The following is a 20,652-nucleotide window of genomic DNA, read 5'->3' as shown; positions in this document are numbered from 1 at the left end:
ATGTTTCAGCCCTGTACACTAATATCCCGGCAAAAAAGGGTATAGATGCATGTAGTTCTTTTCTTGAACCCACATATTCTTCTGACCAACTTGATATTATGTATAAACTACATTACATGACCTAGTGAATTTATTTCAAAAACAATACTGCTCTTAATACCACTTATATATAGCTTATGGTCCGAATCTCTCTTAAATATAATGACGACTTTCATAGTGTCCAACTTTGCTGTTTTCAGTCATTTGCCAAACTATCACAAATTCGCCAGAACAACAGAGTGAGGGTGTGTGTAAGCGCGGCCCAACCAATCAGATTTCTCCCTATTTCAGCGCATGCGTAAATCCAATGTTGCTGTCCTAAATGTAATTAGTGAAAAAATCAATTGTCACAAGTTGGCAGTATTCACGTTTTACACGTATGTCTGCCTCATATTTTCAAGGTTAACGCAACAATTGAACGAACTTCAGTCAAAGTTCATGTTTTGTATTTTTATGCTTCATTGCTCTGCAATTTACTATTATACTGAATTGTACGTGTTATGTATATTTGATCACACGCTGAGGCCTGAGGTCATTTAAGGTGGTACAACACCCCATGATAAATGTTGTGACTTATTTGCATTTTTTCAAAAAATAACTACACACTGGTAACAAAAGTTATATGTATATTATGGGGGCAAGGAATCCAATTACTTCACTGAAATTTCAGTGATTAAAGACAAGTGGTTCATTATGTTAAGAAATGGTACCTAGCGGTACCTCTTTTCTTATCATAAATAACGTACCGCTTGTCTTGAGTCACTGAAATTCCAGTGTAGTAACTGGATTACTTACCCCTATATTAAACATAACTTTCGTTACCAGTGTTTTATAATTTTTTGAGAAAAATGCAAAAATAATCACAAATTTATCAAAGGGTGTAGTACCACCTTAAAACTTTCAATTATAATTCAGTGCACAGTACGTACGTTCTCACTGAGAACATAGATAAAACAAGTTTTAAAAACGTAGCAACTATATATATAACGACGGGGTCCTATACAGATTGTCCCAAAAAGATCTCAACACTCAAATGGCGAATAATTTTCAGAAAAAACAGTGAAACCTATAGGGCATTTTAAAACTGTACTGTAAAGAGGACCCGAAAGAGGAATAATCGCGCTTTAAAAAAACTTTATATGTGACTCCTCGCCACAACTGAGCCCGGATGTCGCCAGTGCCACTATTGAGATATGCTCCATCGAACTTAACAATAAACAATAGGAAAGAAAGGATTTATTGACTGTTTTATTGATTTTTCACTACTTAAATGTCAAGTACTATAGACATGATATACATCATTTTAAAGCTAATTTCAAGCAGAATATTTTGGTTGAATATCTCAAAAATGATGATTGGCGACATCCGGGCTCAGTTGTGGCGAGGAGTCACATATACATGCAAAAGTTCTTGTCCCCCCCCCCCATTTTACCCACCCCAGGCTCAAAAGTATTGCACAGCCCCTTAGGGTTTTCAAGGTCCTGTCAAACATACCCTATTGTTTGATGTTTGACTTTTTTTAAACGATATACTCGCGTACATCGCCGCTTAACATATGGACCACAATACCACCAACCCTTAGGTTTAGGGTTATAAATAGAATTTGTATATGTGTATATGGAAATAAATCAATTTGAATTTGAATTTGAATAGGGACAAGCATGCTGGCCTATGTGGAAAGAGAAATATTACAGATATACTTTTGTAGGTCCTGTGGTTCTTGAGTTATGTAGTAAAAAGGGCTGAAACAACAACGACAACAACAACTCATTAACAACAATAAATCAAGCAAGTTTTCAAAGTACATGATTTGTAGAATTAACTTCAAAGTGTTATTTTCCAATCATAGGCCTAGTCTACCGTTGAGGCTTGTATTAATAATATTACTATGCACAAAAGTTTCCGAAAGTTTTGGATCCAAATTTCTGACGGTGTTGGCTTTAACCTGTTTAAATAAGGCCAACACCGTCAGAAATAAAGTACATGTTGTTCTCTTTCGGCATCACCAACTGGAATAACCAGACTCCGATCACAAATTCTTGATCATATTTATTGTAATGATGATACTCAAATTAGTGAGCTTCAATACCTGCCTCCTATTGGGTCCTGCCACCATGCCATATGTGACACGATCAAGGGAAATGAGTCGGATGTCGCTAATATTGATTTTCAGATATTGGCAAAGAAAGTGTTAAAATTCTTTTGTTTTATATTGTTTTCAGCGATTGATAACTTCAGAAAGAAAAGTCGTATCAACATGGGGTTTTCAGTTTCTGAAAGCTCTAAATGTCCTCTTTAGAAACATGTGTAAAACTCATTTTCGACCAGGGCCGACATGTGACTCATTCCCCTTGATCATGTCACATATTACATTTTAGTGCTAACTTCAAGCCAAATAGCTCCAAACCTATTCCCCGGTCAGTATGGAAATATTCTGATGCGGACTGGGAGAAAGCTAACTCATTGTTGTCTTCATTTCAGTTAGACCATAACTTAGACATTGAAAGTGCCTGGATATGTTTTCATGACTTTTTTATGCAAACTATGACTGAGTGTATCCCCCAGAAAACTATTCGTTGTAAAGCCAAAAATCCACCTTGGCTAACTGTGACCTCCGTCAAGTTAATTAGAAAGAAACATCAATTGTTCAAGAAATGGAAATCCACTAAGCGGGAAGATATCTATATAAAGTACAAGCACCTTAGAAATAAACTCCTCAAAAAAAGTTTGGAAACTTACCAAAACGGCTTTATATCAGAAAAATTTGAAATCTATTTCCATATTATTTCATATCAATACAGGCGTTGTTCTTTCCTGTCAAAAATGATACCAAATTTGTGACCATAACTTATTTTATTGTTGAGTAACTGTCTTTAAAAGACAAGGAGGTCTCAAACAAAATGTGCCAAATCTGTTATTGTCTGCGCCATTTGCATCAGTAAACATGAGTAAGGAATACCCCACTGTTTTATTAAAAACGGTTTTTGTACTGTCCAGGTCTGGTAATCGAACCAAGTTCGCCTAGAAATTTCTTGCAAATGACCACTATGAAGAAGTGACCAGCAAGATAGGTTGACTTGCGTTGATCTGTTTGAATCTACAAGTAGTAGAACTGCTAATCACATCCTAGCACTTTTCATTCAACATGATGTACTGCAAACAACTTTTCATTCATTCTTTTATTCATGCATTAAACCACTCGTTCATTCATTTAGAGCAATAAGATGAGCGAAGATAATGGTCAGTTTCGCACATTTTCTTTGAGACCTCTCTGTCTTTCAAAGCAAGTTACTCAGCCGTGCAATAAGCCATCGTCACAAATGAGGTATCATTGTTGACAGAAAAGAACAATGATTTCGCTGGTATGAAACAATATGGAGATAGATTTCAAAATTTTCTGATATACAACCGTTTTTGAAAGTTTCCAAACTTTTTGAAGAGTTTAGATTGTCCAACCTGCTTAAGCGAGCTAAACATTCCTATCTTGCTTCCCTTGCTGATGGCGATTCTCCCGGTAAGCGTTTTTGGGGATATGTGAAGTCCTTATCTGGTCGCCCATCCATTCCTGATACCATGCAATACAATGACGTTATTGCTGATAATCCCCAAGACATTGCCAATCTTTTCAATCATGACGACGTTGATATTTCTCAAACTCCATCCAGTATTTACCATCCTCCAGGGAATCTTTCCAGTGCAGTTTGTACTGTTGAGGATGTATTTGATCTCATCCTTCTCCGGAAATCTTCCTCTGCTGCTGGTATTGATGGTATCTCGGGTGCCATGCTTAAAGGTACCGCCATCGCCGTCTCTCCAATTCTTACCTATATTTTCAATCTTTCCTTGTCTTCTGGCAGGGTCCCCTCTGCTTGGAAAATATGCCGCGTCATTCCTATTTTCAAATCTGGGGACAAAAAGTCCATTACAAATTACCGTCCCATCTCTCTCCAGCCCATCATTTCCAAGATTTTAGAGAAAGTTATTCATAAACATATTCTCTCCCACCTTCAAGAATTCAATCTGCTCACTGAGAGACAATTTGGATTCCTTCCAAATTCATCTACCACAGATGCCCTTCTTACAGCCATCTTAGACTGGCACAATGCCGTTGAAGCCCGCAAAGATGTCGTGGTTGCCCTTTTCGATCTGGCAAAAGCCTTCGATAAAGTGCCACACAGACTTTTGCTTCAAAAACTTAGTGCTTTTGGCATATCTGCCGCCTCACACTTTGTCAAAGAAGTTTCTTCCACCTTGGTCCTATGTTATGAAATGAGCTACCAGAAAATGTTGTCTGTTGTCCCACCTTGTCCGTTTTCAAGGCTGCAGTTAAAACCCTCCAATAGTTGTCTTTTTTTATCTTGTTTTTGCTTTTCAGTTTATTTTTGTTCGCTTTGTATGCAGGGCTTCGCTTTAATTTAGTGCTCTTTGAGCACTATTGGGTATTGCCTGTGCTTTTTGCAAAATGTAATAAATAAATAAATAAAATTTTCTCCGAAAAAAAATCCCCTAAACATGCTGAAGGCAATTGATTTACGTGCGGCCTCATACTCAACTTCTTTGAATCGTACTCTCTCTTGGCCTTCATTAATTGCTTCTGCAACCAATGATTTGCCATCGTTTTTTATTGGATAATGTGGTTGAAGATGTTGTTGCTGTAGCAGTTCTGGTGACAGTTGGGGTTCGACTTTATTGCCTCGTCCATATAGTGCTTGTTTATAGCATTTATAGGCACGCCTATAATAGGCAATTTGCAGGTGTTGGCTAAGAAGACGAAGAACCCTTGATGGATCACACCACTAAATCAAGTTCCTATTCTTTTATGTGTTAAAAGGTACAGAAGAAATCATCAGTTTCTCATGGTTAAAACGTCATAGTTAATTTAAAACACCATTTTTTACCAAATAAAGACTGCTATCTACTAAAGATAACACCATAATGACAACATACAGACTGCCATCTACTGAAGATAACACCATAATGACAACCTACAGACTACCATCTACTGAAGATAACACCATAATGACAACATACAGACTGCTACCTACTGAAGATAGCATCATATTGACAACATACAGACTGCTATCTACTGAAGATATCACCATAATGACAACATACAGACTCCTATCTACTGAAGATAACACCACAATGACAACATACAGACTGCTATCTACTGATGATAATACCATAATGACAACATACAGACTAATATCTACTGAAGATAACACCATAATGACAACGTACAGACACCTATCTACTGATGATACCACCATAATGACAACATACAGACTGCTATCTGCTGAAAATAAAACCATGATGACAACATACAGACTGCTACCTACATAAGAATGATTTATACCGGAAAAGATGGAACTGTTTAGGTATGAACGGCTATTCTATTGGTCACATTTATTGTTTTGCATTTTAAGTTCTACATATATTTAGGTTTCTCAGATTTTTTAGATTTTAAATATTGGACGTTTCAAGTAGAGAGGATTGCGTAAAAATGGTGAATTCCAAAGCAACCTATTTTGAATCTGTACTAACCGTTCAAAACAAAGTTATTTGAAAATGTTATGCAGTATATAATATTTGCTGTGTCCTGTACAATCCTTGTATGGAATAAATGATTTGCTACGCTTGAGTGACCTTAAACTATTCTTTCTTTGGCGGCAGTTTTAAAGACAATTATTGCGATGTGTGAGTTTCATCATTTGAAATGCCGGCAGTGATGGCTTTTTCATAAAAGTATAGAGAAGGTTCGTCCTTAGTGTCACAGCATGCATTTATGTCCACAGTAAATGAGCAAACCCACAGCTACGTGATGAAGAAGATTAAAATTTACTGCGGAGGATCCTTGAGGAAGTTATATCCTCTGTAATAATGACATTTTTGGGTAAAAATACTGCTATCTACTGAAGATAGCATCATATTGACAACATACAGACTGCTATCTACTGCAGATAGTACCATAATGACAACATACAGACTGCTATCTACTGAAGATAACACCATAATGACAACATGCAGACTGATATCTACTGAAGATAGCACCATAATGACAAAATACATACTGCTATCTACTGCAGATATTACCATAATGACAACATACAGACTGCTATCTACTTAAGATAACACCATAATGACAACATACAGACTGCTATCTACTGAAGATAGTACCATAATGACAACTTACAAACTGCTATCTACTGAAGATATCACCATAATGACAGCATATAGACTGCTATCTACTGAGTCGAAGAAACAAAATGTTTGCTTGCCCTCAAATGAATTTTAACAATTGGGTCGGTCGGTCGGGATTTCTTTTTTTTAATTACTAGCAAACTCTACTGTATGTATTAATTAAGGCTCATGAAAAATCAGACAATTTTGGTGTCAAAATGAATCAACTAACATTACAAAACAACTAAAATGTTGAACACAAGTTTTAAAATACTTTTTTTTTTAATTTTCAAATGCAAAAATTTGAAAAAACATTTTTCCAAAAATTCGGTATTCTTTTGTACAGTAAATAGAAAAAAAAAACTTTTTTCTGATTTCCAAAATTTGGGGCGGTCGGTTGAGGGCAAGCAAACATTTTTTTTGGCCTGAAGGTAACACCATAATGACAACATACAGACTCCTACCTACTAAAGATAACACCATAATGATAGCATGCAGACTGCTATCTACTGAAGATATCACCATAATGACAACATGCAGACTGCTACCTACTGAAGATAACACCATAATGACAACATGCAGACTGCTATCTACTGAAGATATCACCATAATGACAACATAACAGACTGCTATCTACTGAAGGTAACACAATAATGACAACATACAGACTGCTATCTACTGAAGATAACACCATAATGACAGCATACAGACTGCTATCTACTGAAGATAACACTATAATGACAACATACAGACTGCTATCTACTGAAGGTATCACCATAATGACAACATACAGACTGCTATCTACTGAAGGTAACACAATAATGACAACATACAGACTGCTATCTACTGAAGGTAACACCATAATGACAGCATGCAGACTGCTACCTACTGAAGATAACACCATAATGACAACATACAGACTGCTATCTACTGAAGGTAACGCAATAATGACAACATACAGACTGCTATCTACTGAAGATAACACCATAATGACAACATACAGACTCCTATCTACTGAAGGTAAAACCATAATGACAACATACAGACTCCTATCTACTGAAAATAACACCATGATGACAACATACAGACTGCTATCTACTGACGATAACACCATAATGACAACGTTAAACTGTTATCTACTGAAGATAGCATCAAAATGACAACATACAGACTGCTATCTACTGAAGATAGCACCATAATGACAACATACAGACTGCTATCTACTGACGATAACACCATAATGACAACGTTAAACGGTTATCTACTGAAGATAACATCAAAATGACAACATACAGACTGCTATCTACTGAAGATAGCACCATAATGACAACATACATACTGCTATCTACTGAAGGTAACACCATAATGACAACATATAGACAGACGCCTCGCTACTGAAGATAACACCATAATGACAACATACAGAATGCTATCTAGTGAAGATTACATCATAATGACTGCATACAGAATGCTATCTACTGAAGATTACATCATAATGACAATATACAGAATGCTATCTACTGAAGATTACATCATAATGACTGCATACAGATTGCTATGGGCCCCTTGCGCTTAACACTATGATTTGCACTATGGATGTTTCAGCCCTGTAGGCTAATATCCCGGCAAAAGAGGGTATAATAGATGCATGTCGTTCTTTTCTTGAACCCACATATTCTTCTGACTAACTTGATGTTATGGATAAACTACATGACCTGGTGAATTTATTCCAAAAACAATGCTCTTTATTGATGGTATTAAAATACCATCAATAAATAGCTTATGGTCCGAATCTCTCTTTTAATTAAAATTATGATGACTTTCTTAGCGTCCAACTTTGTTAGTTTTCAGTTATTTGCCAAACTACCACAAATTCGCCAGAACAAAAAAGTGAGGGTGTGTGTAAACTCGGCCCAACCAATCAGATTTCTCTCTATTTCGGCGCATGCGTAAATGTTATGATGATGTCCTAAATGTAATTAGTGAAAAAATCAATTGTCACAAGTTGGCAGTATTCACGTTTTACACGTATGTCTGCCTCATATTTTCAAGATTAACGCAACAATTGAACGAACTTCAGTCAAAGTTCATGTTTTGTATTTTTAATGCTTCATTGCTCTGCAATCTACTATCATACTGAATTGTACGTGCTGTGTATGCCAACACTCACTCAGAGAGCCCAAAGTTTACTCATTTCAAATATAAAGCCCTTTTGTTTTTGCTGCTTCTTCCTAACAAAATATAGTTGGTGCAAAACACCCATCGCAATAAGAGCGTCCATACCAGAAACCGAAAGTATATTCTATAAATTGTTAGACTGTCTGTCAATGGAAAAAAACCAATTATAGTAACTTCACAAAATTCGTGGCATACCTCATCTGGATCATGTGATTGATTGTTAGCGTGCCACCACCTTTCCTCACCCCCGTCCTCACCGTTCCGTCGAATGTGGACAAGTGATAGCTTTTTCAGCCTTTACATGACTTACAGGCAATGTTAGTTCTCCAAAGATTTGTTTCCCTATGAGGCACCGATAAGGGTTACAATCATTGCGTAAATTGAATAAAATTGCAGTAACGTGCTATCTACAGACAAAAGGATAGACAGGTGTACGAAAGGAAATTGTCATTTCAAAACAGTAGCGTGCTGATCGGGACGCACATATGGGCATCGCTCTAAACAATGGTATCCAAAGACAGAGATATAAAGACAATGTCAAAGAGTTCCACCAACAACAACAGTGTTGAAAATAAACGTGGGAAATCGATTAATGGTGTCAAGCAGCTTGACAAAGCACCGTTTCGTTGTTCAAGTTCAAGTTTATTTCACCATCATCATATTATATACAATAACAAAATATCAAGAAAAGGATGGTAGGACAATCACAAGAGCAAAGCTCGTAAGACATTATTACCCTCAGTGCAGAAACAAAAGACGCATACAGACAACAGACAAGGACGGGGTGCAAACGCAGACTGACAGGACTAGTGCGGACAGACAATGACGTTGGCAATGGCAATAACATATAAACAAAAGTCAATTGAAAAAAAAAATGCATTAACTTTATACAGTACAAAATAGAATATTATGATACAGGGCATTTATGAAGCAATACATTTATGAGTATAAAGAAATCAGATAATCTTTATAGCTGCGTTTGAATGAATTAGGAGACAAGAAGATTTTGATATCATCGGGGATAGAATTCCAGAGCAATGGGCCCTGCCTTCTAATGGTATTTCTGGCCAAATCATAATTGAATATTGCAGGGCGAAACAAATTGGATGAGCGTGTTGAATAACTGTGGATGGCCATATTTTTAACAAAATAATTGGCAAAATTACAAGGCATGTTGTTAGTACTGAAATTATACATAAATAAAGCTTTGATAAGTTTATGAATATCAAAAATATTCAAAGTATTTAGCTGACAAAATAAAGGTGATGTATGGACCAGCCAGCTAGAATTGGTACATAACCTGATAATTCTCTTCTGTTTCACTAAAATAGAATTCAAATTACAATTGTTAGGATCTGCCCAAATTATATTACAGTAGTGTAGATGAGGTAGAACTAATGTATTGTACAGGGTAAATAACGTATCACACGAAAGAATGTGCTTTAGACGAAATAAGATTCCACTATATGAAGAGCTTATTTCCAAACCGTGTTAAGTCCACCCACCTTCAAAATTGAGATTTTGATGAAAATGGGTAGTGAGTAACTAGGGCTATCCAGCAATGTGTTTGTTTTGTCCCAAAATTAGTCAAGTTCCGAAATATTGACACACACAGTATCGATTTTTTTTCCAAAACGTGTTAAGTCCAATCCAGTTTTGTAGCAAACTGTATTAAGTCCACAAACACTGCCCTTGTGGACAGCTTGTAGGCAAGTAGCACGGCATAGGGCTTCCAATAGTTAATCTCAAAGTTCTTGTTTGGTCCTGAGACTAGTATACATGAATTTGGTCTGCATAAAAAGTTGTTGTTGTTGTTTTTTGTTGTTTTTATTAGTAGGCTTAGTTTGTATGGGATTTCTGAAATATTTGATAAATATCTCCAGAAAGACATGAATAGGGTGGGAAGGGGGAGAGGGAGAGGCTGTGATGGTAGAATTAATGTTAGAGGATGTGGTAGAGTTAGTTTTTGATATTATTATTTTGTATGATTATCAAAATGTGCTACTAAATTCAAGGTATAATTTTAAAGTTAAAGGTATAAAAAAACTTAGGACTTAAAAACTTACGACTGCCAATATGAGATTAGGGTGGCAGCATGGGGGAGGGAAAATATTTGTGATAATGTGATAAAGCAAGTGGATATTTCAGGTCATCACTTATTGTCAGTGAAATGATGTTTATTCAATTCTGAGAAATGCAATTCAACTAAGTTTTGAATTTTGAACTATTTTAAGTGTCGAATTTTGGTAAAAAATGGGCAGCAGGAGGGGGTCGAGATGCAAGGTGTTTTGTGGCAAGTTGTGTTTTATAGTAGAGAGAATCACATTTTGTATGTGTTTAATAAATTTGTTATCTTTTAAGACTAGTTTGAGAAAAATATGGTTAGTTCTGTGTTACAGATACTATGTTTTGTGTCAAAATGTGTTAAGTCCATGCCAGAAATTGCATTTTGTGTCAAAATGTGTTAAGTTCATGCTATTTTTAAAACAAACTAATTCATTAAAAAAAATCAAAAGTCTCTAGATTTTAACTTAACATGTTTTTATGGTCCTATATATGTCACCTTCACTTCACTGTAATTTTATAGAAATCGAACTTTTTTTCATCGCCATAAAGAAAATTCCTGATTTTCTTCAAAGTGAATCTTGTGGACTTAACACGGTTTGGAAATAAGCTCTTCATATCTTGAAACAATATTGGTAACATAAGAGGTATGATCATACCATGTCAGAGATTCATCAAGAATAACACCCAAAAATTTAGTACGAGTTACTTTAATAAGTTCATTGCCATCTATAAATTATATGAGTATTGTGGTATCTGGGTCATCATTGAACTAAGTATGAACCCTGAGGATGCTTTAGTTCTTGTGCTAGAGCTGTTTTACACATATTGCTCACATCCAGTATGGTTGCCATGCAGAGTAACATTAAGTAACATTTTTATGTGTGCTCAAATAGAAGCCAATGCTTGTGCTGACGTAACTTAAACAAATGAAGAAGCATTATGCAGGCAAAAAATAAAACAAACTAATTTGGATGAATGATCTTTGACTTGCATTGTAGATCGAAATCATTATTTTCAACAAACGCTAAGGGGCTGTGCAATAATTATGAGCCCCCACCCCCGAACGGCCCGCCAAAAATCGCTTGCCTCCCCCCTCTCGGCCTGCCAAATATCGCCCCCCCAAACGGCCCGCCAAAAATATTTGCCCCCCCTTTTACACATGCCAAATTTTGGGGATCGCCATGTTGCAAACTTTAAATGGTCTATATACATGTTGCGAGCGCAGCGAGCAGGACAATTTGCATATTAAAGCTTTTCCGTACTGTTTTCCTAAGCCTTTTTAGAGCGTTTTATTTAAAAGGCGCCCCATGAATGCGTGCCAAAAATCGCGTACCCCCCCTCTCGGCTGGCCAAAATTGCTTGCTCCCCCCCTTTCGGCTCGCCAAATATTTCTTGCCCCCCCCGGGCTCATAATTATTGCACTGCCCCTAATATTTATCATTTAATTAATGCAGTGCACAATTAAATGTGTTGTGCTGTACGTACATGTAGCGACAAATTGATGGGTTTTAATTAATTAAAAACTTATTTTGTGTGACAATGCAAAGGACCGACCTTTGATCTGTTGATGTGTCAATGAAATCCACAAAACATTGTAAGTCCTTTGAGTAATGAGCGTGGTTAATCTTAAACGCAGGGCGGGTCAAAATTGACTGATTCTACTCACAAAATGGCCCCAAAAAGCATTTTGAAATGACCAAAGTAGACCTGTTTAATCTACATTCAAGTTATGTAAATATTTTACCTAATATGCATAGAATTTTTTTACTTATCTGCTGTGTTATTTTTACATAATTCATGGTTATGTAAAAAATACCTATTTGTTTTGGAGTTCATATGCTACCTATTGTTATGTATTTTTTTTTACATAACCTGTGTAAAGAAAATTCTGTGTGATATGGTAATGACAACAATGTTACCCAAACCAACTTATGATAAGGATAATGAACTGAGTGCAATGCATTAGTCAAGATAATCGCACGCGCCGTGGAGTTATTGCATTTAGCTCGAGAGCCGATAGGCTCGAGAGCTAAATGCAATAACTCCATGGCAAGTGCGATTATCTTGACGAATGCATTTGCACGAGTACATTATCCGTCATATATTGTTAAAACACACGACAGTGGAATTTTTCAATTTGTTCAGTATTATAAAGCATGATCATGATATTATACGCTAGTGTGTGTGTTTCCCGGGCGTGTTTATGTTATCTTAGATATAGGCCTAGGCCTACATGTAATTCATTTGTAAAATGCTGAATATTTTGTAATGGTATCATCTTGTATAATTATGATCCACCTGTTTTTAGCCCTTTTTAATTAATAGAAGCTCGATTATTCTCATTTGATGTTTGATTTAGTTGAGTTCATTAATCATAATTTATGGCAATGATAGTTGCAAAATAGAACAGTTTGTAACCTATGATTTACAAAGTGCGCATGAAAAAATACCATACCCTATAACTATTTTAACACCACAGAATGTATATTCGTACTTTTTTAGTGGTATATATATCGAACATAGTTATATAGTAATGTGAAAGTAGTATTTCTAGTATTTGAGCGTGCACGTATTATCTAAAATCTATTGTTTAGCGTGCGGGTTTTAGATAATGTATTGTTTAGCGTGCAGGTTTATATAAACCTGCACGCGAAGTAGTTCGCGAAAATAATGCACGGGAGAAGAATACATAACGATGAATAGAAGCGGGCACTAGAAGTATATCCGCAGATAGGGCAGACCATTTGGATTGAACCCATCCATAGGTTTTATTTTTATCTTGAGAAATTATTCTGAAGAATATTGATTCAACTCTGGTAGTTCAAATAGGAGCTCCTTGCATGTTTAGCAGAAAATGCGGTAAAAATCGCTGTTCGTTGGATTTTTTTCCTGAAATTAAAATTTGCCTATACATAAAATTTCCAAACATTGACAGGGCATGTTCACATTTGTACGTCAAAGCAATATTCTGGACATTCTGTTAGGAATGTTTGTACTTGTGGTATCAGTGGATAGAGGAGAGGTATAACAAATAATATAATGTCGTTTGATATATACAGTAGCTAAGCCAAAAAATTAAGGTACCAGTTATGTTCACCTGTTGTATATCCTTAAAGTCATAATGTACGATCTTTTTTCAGAATTTACCTTTATTTTTTTCAAACCCGATTTTTTGGCATATTTGTAATACTTACACATGTTCTAACTTAAATCTATGAGCAAACTGTCAAATTCGTCCTATTTGTAGTAAAACGGGACGATTCTGTTGGTCCGACATAAAGTCATAATTTTTTTAGATTATGACTTTATGTCGGCCACGATCGCAAACCGTAGTCTCGTACAAAACTAGCGTGGTTACGCTCCCTCCACATGTGGAGGGAGCGTAACCAAACTGGCCGCGTAGGAGACTAACTCTGAGGCCGCACTCGCTGTCCTAATCCAAATAGTGCGAGATGTTTCGAGTGATAGAGGTGAAGTTTATGATGTTGTTTCTTTGCAAATTCCCAATGTTTTTCGCATCCAAATGTATTGGGAACTTTCATAATGATTGCATATTATCATTTTAGAAGAAAAAAAGAAAAATCTAAAAATTGAAAAAGATCGTACATTAAGGCTTTAACAAAGACAGATAAGCCATAATTGGAACCAGCAGCCAATAGCTGCATCTGTTAGCTCGAATTTAAGACCTCATTCGTTGAAATTGTTCAAGAAATAAAGACACGGCGATCCCAAAACCCAAGGAAGATATCAATGTAAAAGTTGCAGTTTGCTGCGTTAAATGCCCTATTGATTTGTACACAAGGAGTTCGTGAACAAGAGAACTAGCGCTGCGCTTCCATTGATTAGCACGTTAAAACCAGCGTCGTGCTTTCATTGATTAGAACACAAAAGTGCAACTTTTGATTTCGTTTCTTCATTAGGTTTTTAGTTACCGTTTCTTTCATTCTCAGCCAATTTCAACAAGTAAGGTCTTAAATCAGAGCTAAAGAGTACAGGTCTTGGCTGCTTGTTTTAATTTGGACATTATGTGTCTTTATTTATGATATACAGGGGTGAACATAACTGGTACCTTAATTTTTTGGCTTACTGTATAGAAACATGTAGGGGAGGGACTTGCAACAACCCCTTCTTCCTCGTCGTAGTTCATGTTACAGAAATGGCTCATAGAACAACGATTACTGTTGCACAACTTTGGTCGTTCTTGCAAACCATATATCACGTTGTTTTTCCGTATGTATGTTGCATGTAATTGGTAGTATTGTATAGACAACAAACATGGGTTAATAATATCACGTTGTTTTTCCGTATGTATGTTGCATGTAATTGGTAGTATTGTATATGCTTCCGGGATATGCTTCAGACAGATGTTAAGCTATAAGTCTTCATTATGACTCGTTATCTTCAATTGATTTAATTGCCGTTTATTCGTCTAAGATAATAATTGCGTGGGCTTACTATTGATAACAATGAAGGGGTGATATAATGATAATAATTGTCTTGGGATGTCTTAGATTCGAGTTTGTGTTCCAATAGAAAACATATCTCATTCCAATGTCCAATAACTGATTTATTCAGCTAAAGGACATCGGGCCCTTTGAGGCTACTGTCTGGGCCCCCGTATAGGAAAAAGTTGCTGTCATTGGTATTTTAGTGCACCCCAAAGTGTAATAGTTCCAATGCAATTCCAATATGGGCGGGCCCCTTTGGGGATACTGTCTGAGCCCCCGTACAGGCCAAAATTGCTGTCGTTGCTATAGGCATGATAAGTATCCTCCTGGGATAAATGCAATTTTTGGCCCCCTATTTTGTGAACCCCAGGCTGCCCGTACAGGCTGTGACCCGGCAGCAATATGGAATATTGAATCTTTGGTCTATACTAACATAACCAGGCCATCAAACCTTTTGCCTCTTCTCAGCTGAATAAATCGTCTGGGCTCCTAGTCTATTAGTAGAACATGCTGGTAGAAAGTATAAAATGCAAACCATGGACAAACAGACATTCATGGCTAAAAAATTTCCACCAGCTAATTAGATAATCGCCTGATGATGTGTAAACCAGCACATGGAAATGGCACTCTCAGTCATAATTTATTGCGTCACCTGGTCCCCTGTTGGGATTGAATTGTTTTAAGATTTGGCAATAATAACATCAATTAAAATCTCATTACTGGCTGCAATAAAATGTACAGCAAAATATCAAGAGCCCTCGCCTGGCGGCTCGGTGAGTGGACTTTCGCGGTTGGTGGGTTTTGTAGACTAATATCTTAGATAGACAGTTATCTTTACTGCATGGTGGTCCTACTTACTTGTTGGTGACTTATGTAGCTTGCCTTCGGCAACTTAGCTCTGTACATGTACATTTACTGCTGGGAGTGGTATTATTTTTTTACAGAATGGTCTAAACCAGGCAGGGATTGGCCTACATACATTTTCTTTAAATACTGGTCACTTGCTTGGGTTTATTTTACTTGGGGATCACTGGATCTCCTAAGGTACTGCGAGGGGTCTGATCAAGAGCTAACATGCAAATGAGATGAGGTCAAAGGTCAAACATGTCAAATTTGGGTTAAACAAATTCGCACATTTTGCCCCCAAAATTTGCACTGATATGGTCATTTTTACAAATTGTTTTATATCCACGTAAGTTATATGAGTAGAGCTTTGCAACCTAAATTTTTGGCAGATTTGTTCACCGGCTCTTACTTCCAAGATTTGGATTTGGTATGGGCACTAATATAAAGCTCTTCAGAGAACCAGAGGTTCGACCGAGGTCTTAGTCTAGCACAGATCAATTATCACACAAACAACAAAACAATCAAACCACAATTTACTGTTTAAGTGATTTATTTCTTACCATATCGTCTTCATACTTAATATAAAACTAACCTAACAGGTGAACTGGGAGTATAGCAAACTCCATTATCAAAATTTATATTAGTACTGGTTTATACAACCATGATGTTTCAGATTCCTTAGGGCTCCAGCTTATTTGATGCAGGTTGATCTCCTGAGCATTTTGACACCTCTTTTATTGAAATCGGTCAACAAATGAGGTGGTGCCGGCAAAATAACAAAAAACTTATTCGGCCGGGGGGGGGGGTTCTGAGGGGGTCTGAAAATTGTAATTTTGCATCAAAAATATTATTCTATGCCTTATTTTATTGATATTGTTTTTATGCTATTGATGCCAAATAATCCATTTTTTGACAATTGCATATTGTCTGCATATTGTCGTGCTGCATCAAATAAGCTGACACGGAGACAGAGAAATGCTACACTGTAAAAGTCAAAGCCACTTGACACTAGTGTTCTGTTTCTGTTTCCAAGATTAGTTACGAAAAGATGTCTGCATATCCATACTATGCTATGCGGGCACTTATTTTATCTAAACTATGGCAATGCACTCCTGTTTGAATGCAACGTTAAAGATCTTGCTCGTCTACAGCGCCTACAAAATCGGGCGGCCCGCATAGTTTACCAAGTTCCTCGTCATTCAACATCTCCTTTGTTAAACTCGCTTCACTGGTTACCGGTTGAAAAACGAATCCGATTTAAAATTATTCTTCACGTATTCAAAGTGCTAAATGGACTATCATCGATTTATCTCACTGACTACATCGCTACCTACATTCCACCTAGGAAAGGCCTTCGCTCTGAGCTTGATATTACTCGCTTTGTCATCCCCAGGAGTCATAGAAAAATTGGTGATGGTTCATTTAATGTGTCTGGTTCAACCCTCTGGAACCAGTTACCGGCTACCCTTCGCACTATTCTCACAGTTGAATCTTTTAAAAAGGGTCTTAAAACATATATTTTCTAATGTATTTTGCTGTTGTTATTTTTGTATATTTGTAATAATAATAATAATCTTTCTTTATTGAGGGTAATTCCACTTCAGTGTCAAGCACTGCTTTCCAAGCAGGCCCTCATACAATTATAAAATACTGTAATACATATTGATACATAGTAAATTTACATCTTACACATGGTAAATCAATAACATAATAAATACTATTGAACTCATATGGCAAAGATTATACAAAATACAAGCTAAAGCTAAAATGTCCTTATAAAAAGTACAAGTTATAAGGGAATAGAAATCCCAAATTATTTAGCAGAAGTATTTGTTCGCGCTTTAAATTGATACAAAGACATATTATTTAATTCTTTGCGGATTTGAGGTGCAATTTCATTCCAAGTATTAACAGCATGGAATGTACGCTTGCCTGAATTTGAATTACATTTTGGTACAACAAGAGTATTTGATGAATGATTCCTGGTAATATGCATATGACTATCATGAACAAATTCAAATTTAGATGATAGATAAGATGGACCCAGGTTTCTTAAACACTTAAAAACTAAAATAAGAATTGATTATTCCATCTATCATTTAGTTTTATCCACTGTAGTGCACTCATTAAGTTACTTATTGGTGTTCTAATATCAGCAGATAAAATTGTCCTGGCTAGCTGATTTTGTAACACTTGCAGCCTTGCTTGAGATTCACAAGAAACAAGAAATGTCTTTAAAAAAGACGGCGCAGTGAATGAAGAAAAAATGTTGGATTTCACATTCACTGAGAGGACCTTTGGCTTAAAAATGAGCTTTTAGAAACGACACTGTAAAAAGGAGAATTATGTTTGTTTCCTTTATTTTATTTTGTCTTAAAACCCACAATGAGGGCACAAATTAATTTATATGCTGAGTACTTAGTTCATTTCTTGGTATACTTAATAACATATGATGACATTTACTTAAAATGAAGAACATATTCTCAAGTTTGTAATTACCATAAATGCGTTAAAAAGTTGTATGCATTTGAGCCTTTAATAAGGCCTAGGAATGATTATAAACATAATACTGTGGTATGGGGTAATAGCAATTCCTCATTGATAGCATGGATAGTGTCTAAGTCTGATGACGAGTCTTCAGGTTCATATTGTGGTTTGGATATACCATTGACTGACATCGGGTATGGCCATTGCTTTCAATTTTGCGATGAATAGTTATATCATTTTATGAACCAATTACAGGTAGGCCTATTTCTGGAAAGCATTAAGAACAGAGATTAAACTGACCAAAATTCGAAATCAATATTCAGGGTGTACTAGACGATATACAGTGTGTAAAAATGAACTTTTTAAGGAACATGTGGTATATTTTTCTTTTCAGGAATATTTTATCAATCTGAGGACCACAAAATCAAACAGAGCTTGAATTGAAAAAGCCAACCAGAAATATACTTTATTTTGGGTGCGATGTTTGCTTCTATGTATACAGGGTGATCAAAATTTACTTCATTAACAGACCTAATTATTTATTCAAAGGGTTTAATTAGTGCTAATTAGCTGCTTAAACTGCTTTCAGTCATAAATACTCATTCCAAACCAGAGAATACAATATCTCTTTGTCACTTTTAGACTACACTTGCAATTCTGATAATTGACTGTTTTACATAGACCCCTATGAGGGGTGTAAGTATTCATTTTGAAAATATCATTATCATTTCATTTGTTCAAGAAAAATGTCACGCCGTCAGTCTTTTGGGAGTCTCAACTTATAACCGCATGGTCCTTTACACTGCACCATTAGGCCTATCAATTTAATATCCAGACCGAATAGGCTATTTAGTAATAAATAAAGCAACTTGAAACAAAATGATGGAGAAATTATCACTTTCGTAAAAACAAAATAGTATGGTCCACAACACGGAAGTCCTAAACAAACTGTAGGCCGAAACAACGGCCGAAAATTGCATAAAAATAGCTGACATGTACCGCAATATCAAAAACTGCATTTGGTACATTTTACAGGTTCACTTTACCATGCTTACAGCACGGTGTGTCAATTGCGGGAAAATCCGTCAAGGTGTCCCGAAGAATAATCATTTACAGTTGAGTCACGGTCACCGGCCATCTCGTTTGCATATCCATATTAAACTATATACAGCGCCTCTAATGACGTGCATGCACTGTTACTGTGCGACTGAACAACCTTTGTTTATTACTTTAGACAGATCAGCACGCTGTGATTGGATGTACTATGTAAATAAGTAAGTTGTTGTTGTAATGGTAACACACCATACTTTGGTAACACGAAACTTCACCCATCCCATCCACATGTAATGACACGTGATACAGTTTTTGAAAGCTAACTCCCCAGGCTAAATCCATATTCCTCCGCCGGCAAAAATATAGCCCATGATAAAATTAATCATCATTTAGTTATAATTATTTTCTTCAAATGTGGTTGTCGGGTTCAGTATACCACAATTAATACAACAATAAAACAATTCCCACCAGATAATTACTTGATATGTATACGTTCTCAATCTAAACCTGAGGTATAATATGGTTTCAGATCTAAACCAAAATCAGTACCACTGACGTCATCTCTGTCTACCAACCAAGTTATCAAATTTTTTCTATGGCATATGCAAGGTATTCTACCGGGGCAATACACTAGGATAAATTATTACTTGTGCTGTGATAGTTGCCATCTGCGACGTGATTGGAAATTATGCACATTTACAGAAACATAGGCCTACGTTTAAACTGTTAAAATACATCACGCATTTTGACTATAAACTCATCTATACCATTTTACTAGAAATGTACTATCTCCAAGGACGCTACGACCAACTCAACGAACTCATGCATATGCAAACGAGCCCAATCCCTATGCTAAATCAGGGATGTGAGAGTAGAAATTGACAGGACGCATGCTCAGCTAATGCTTGTAGCTAATATTCCTCATGCAAGGAGCCCAGGTTGAGTGTGTTGTTGAAAATCATTGCATTAAAAAACACTTCTTTCAATGAAATCGCATATAAAATCAATGGATACACAACCAAAATTCTACAAAAGTCAATCTTTATATTAATAAAGCTACCGATGTGTACGAAAAACTTCAGTGGTACAAAATGCCTTTCACATTCGAAAATTTCAGTATAGTAACACCCAGCCAATTCAGAATTAATGCAGCACTGCTGCAAAAATACTCCATACAGAACTACCATAATCAAATTGAGGCATAATAAGTGCATTTGATAACATAACAATGGTTTGACGAGGCAGGAAGTATTTAACACGCCTAATGACACCAATTTTTTTAGAAACATTTTTACATAAATAATCTACATGAGCTGACCAAGAAAGTTTAGAATCAAGTTTTACTCCAAGATAT

Source organism: Amphiura filiformis, unplaced genomic scaffold (assembly GCF_039555335.1).
Source record: "Amphiura filiformis unplaced genomic scaffold, Afil_fr2py scaffold_129, whole genome shotgun sequence".
Classification (NCBI taxonomy): Eukaryota; Metazoa; Echinodermata; class Ophiuroidea; order Amphilepidida; family Amphiuridae; genus Amphiura; species Amphiura filiformis.
This window is presented reverse-complemented; position numbering follows the sequence as displayed.